Raw genomic sequence first — 4,061 nt, forward strand, 5'->3', positions numbered from 1 at the left:
CGCTTAATACACTTTTGCTGTGCCCTGTACGTGTGGTGCACATTTATACCGAGCGCTGTAGACCGTTCAGGCTCTCGGACCAGCTATTTGTATGCTTTGGAGGGCGCACAAAAGGCCTGCCTGTGTCCAAGCAAAGGCTGTCACACTGGATCGTCGACGCAATTGCTTTGGCTTATGGCTCTAAGGGCGTGAAATGTCCTATAGGGGTTCGGGCCCACTCAACCCGCGGACTCGCGTCCTCGTGGGCCTGGGCAAATGGCATATCTATTCAGAAGATTTGCATGGTGGCATGTTGGTCGTCACCCAGCACTTTTGTGACGTTTTATAACCTAGATGTGTCGTCGCTTGCCTCACATGTGCTGTCAGTGCGAGCAGCGCACGCGCCTACTCAGCCTCAGTAATGATCTGAGCTGCTTGCCTCAGTGGTTTCGACTAGGTCATATACACCCCTGTGTTGACGTACCACTAATTCAATGCTGTCCCTATCAGCTTATCACATTGTTATGATATTGTTCATCGCGTCTTTTAGGACATGATCACCATCATACTCTGCTTATTTGAGCACTGGTACGGCTGTTGCATCATAATTTCATTGAAATTAAACAAACTTCAGATAATCTATATGTGATGGCGCCGGAGACGCCGCCATTTCACATTCTCTGTTATACCGGCGTTACCTCCACCCCTGGTGTGACGCGGCATCATCTACTTACATGGTTTCGACTAGGTCCTGTAGACCTGAGCTGTTTAACAAGAGCGCCAATATCATTGCCGCTCTCATTACGGTTCCGTATGTGAAACTTGACATACTTAGTCGAGCCAGGCTCCATCGCTGTGACACGGCGGGATTTTATACGTTCCCATAGCAATGTAGAGTGACCGAATTTGGAGGAAAGGGTAATTCCCATAGCAATGTCTCGTTCCCTCATTTCAGGGAACCGAGGATACATGAGTAACCATGGTTTAACTATGGTTTTTGTAGTAAAACCATAGTAACCACAAAAGTAACCATGGTTTTATCATATAATTTGCAGTAAAACCATGGTAACTACAAAATTAACCATGGTTTTACTGCAGTATTGACAGTGAAACCATATGCGACAAAACTAACCACACATCTAATAGCTTAACTGTGTAACCGCTTTCAATGAATCTTACGGATATCATAGAGAGAGAGTCCACTTCGTTGGAACGAGATCGGACACTGGAGTGGTGTGAGGTGTGTGCTTATGAATGGGAGCTGAGTGTGATTGTTGATCCGTGACAGGTGCGTGTGATCAGACTCAGGTGATGGTGTTCACTGTGATTGTGAGTTGGCTGAGCCTGGCCGATCTGTGACAATATTATTATTATTTTTCTCCATTATCGTTACCATTGTAATAGTCATTACAAAATGCTTGCGTCAGTTCCAGTTTCCATTGCAGTGATTGGTGGATCTCTCTTGGTGCGCTTTTGGCTTCTGAACGTTCACGTCACGAACTGCCAACTTGCAAACTTGTTTTTTAATGGTCGGTGTGTTTCTTTTATTTATTTAAAAAAATGGTAGAAATTGGCATTTTGAGTTACATGAGAACACACATTCATGTGGAGACATAATGAAGTTTAATAACGAAGACGGACTTTTCCAAGGATCAAATGGTGCTTAAGGGAGAAACCAGACATCGGTTTGTCGCCAATTATTTTGCAGGTGAGTGGCATTACTAAAGTGTATTTATACATTAGGCGTTTTAACGTTAATTAATGTGATTGTTATCGCCTAAAATTAGTTTCATTCTTTCTGTTCGATATGATTTTTGAAGGCTGCATACTGTACAGTATGTGATATGGACCACGTATTTTATATTTCGAAACCAACATAACTGCAAGTAATATATCTCGCAGATCATGCGAGTTTTAACAATTAATTAGAAGAACACTTAAGAATTGTTTGTTCGTGTATTGGATGTACTGCTTTTTTTTTTTTCAAACAGTCACGGCTAGTCATTTGTCATTAGTATTACTGCGCTAAGTCTGTGTTGCTGCGTGTTGCTTAGCAACCGTTTTGTTACATTGTTTTGCCAAAGAATTATATTTATATTACATATTGCTTATAAATAGAACCGGCTCAAAGGAGTAATTTGTTTAATTACTATGGATTCATATTGAATTCTATGTTATACAGCATATTAGCCAAGAATCTTTATTTCCTGTGCAATTTAAATGTGTAAAGGGCAATGGAGCAGAAATCAGTTAAGTCAATGGCCATTAAAAATATATAATGAATATATCTCACATTTTTGTTTCTAAAATATTTTTTGCAGCATACCATAAGGACCTGTCCAAACTATACCCACATGAAAAAAAGAATGATAGAACCCAGGGCTGCACGATTATGACAAAAATCATAATTGTCGATTATTCCCTTGAAATTGTAATTGCGATTTATTAATTACGATTATCACAATTTACATTGAATGATGTTTATACATTGTTTGATGCAACTGACACTAAAACTAAAATTAAAATAATGGGAAAAACCTTTAAAATAACATGTAGAAAGAAAATAACGCATCTTAAGCACGCCGAATAACATAAGTGGACTTTGAACGATTAATTGCCACTTTGAACGATTACGTAATTGTGGCATCCATAATTGTAATCGCGATTAGAAATTCGATTAATTGTGCAGCCCTAATTGAACCTGAAGAAAAGTGAGTTCTGCTGGCAATTCAAGTGCATTAGTGGTAAGTATATTTATAAAACAATTCACTTTGGTCAAACAAATTTCAGTGTAACTTACTAAATTAAATATGGATAAATGTCTATAGATGATAATTATGTCATCTTTACTCACATATTGTTTCAAACCTATATTACTTGCTTGTTTTCCATGGAACACAAAAGGAGGACTTTGGAAGAATGTTCCAGTTTGTTCTTTCCATGTAATGGCATTCAATAAAGCCCATAATTTTCAAGCTTTAAAAGGTATGACAAATCATCATACAGTTAGTCCATATGACTCATGCGCTATATTCCAAGCCTTCTGAAAAAATATGATAGCCTTGGGTGAGAAAAACCTATGCTTCTTTATCTGTCTGGGTGCTTCTCAGTTCCTTATTATTTGTGCATTTTTGTTTCCTTTCCTTGCAACCTTGCTCCTCCCTCTTAGGAGGCAAAAAAAGGAAACAGAGTAATTTTATTTTTATATTAATATATTCTTGCTCACTCAAGTGTAATTTGAAAATGTAGTCTTTGCACAGGTACTTGTGTGTGCTTTACAGATCTGCTGTCATGTTCAGAGCTTGGGAATTATTATATGCCATTGTATGGAAAAGACTGATCAAGACACATGAGGGTTTTTCACCAAAGTATGTCCCCAGAAAACTTGATATACACAGCACAAGTCATATCGGATCATTATGTGTTACTTTTGCATCTTTTTCTTAAAGCTTGAAGCTGATCACTGTTTACTGCCATTATATGGACGAGCACAAGCAGGACTGACAAAATGATCATTTTGGGGTGAATTAATCCTTACAGATTGAACTCCGAGAGTGTCTAGAGCCATGTTTTTTGTTCACAATTGTCTCAATCCAATTCTTTCTTCATCTCTTTCCCATGAGTTCAACCCATTTTCTGTTTCATTAAATTATGTATTGGTATGTATGAGACTAGTAAATGATTTTTCTTTTATCTTAACCCTTGCAAGTGTTAACAAATGTCATGCCTATGGACTGTCTGTGTGTGTATTCTCCCCATGTGCTCCCCGTGACCCAGTTTCTCCCTCTTGTTGATTGTGTTCATTTGATTCCAGGTGTGTCCATTTAGTTCCCTTGTTTCATCCTGCATTTAAAGTGTAGTCTGCCCTATGTTTCCTTGTCAGGTCTTAAACGTCAACGTGCTACGTGTGTCTCCTGCCTGCCCTGTGTGTGGAATATTAAAGACTGTTCTAGTGAATTCTCCTGCGTCTCTGCGTTCCTTGCTCCTTCGTTTCCTGCACCGCAGTGTTGTGACAGAAGACCCGACCAACAAACAGTTTAACCGGCGTGTTCCCCTCCATTTGTTTTCCGTCTTTTTTCCAG

Source organism: Sinocyclocheilus rhinocerous, unplaced genomic scaffold, assembly GCF_001515625.1.
Source record: "Sinocyclocheilus rhinocerous isolate Xijiao unplaced genomic scaffold, SAMN03320098_v1.1 scaffold687, whole genome shotgun sequence".
Classification (NCBI taxonomy): domain Eukaryota; kingdom Metazoa; phylum Chordata; class Actinopteri; order Cypriniformes; family Cyprinidae; genus Sinocyclocheilus; species Sinocyclocheilus rhinocerous.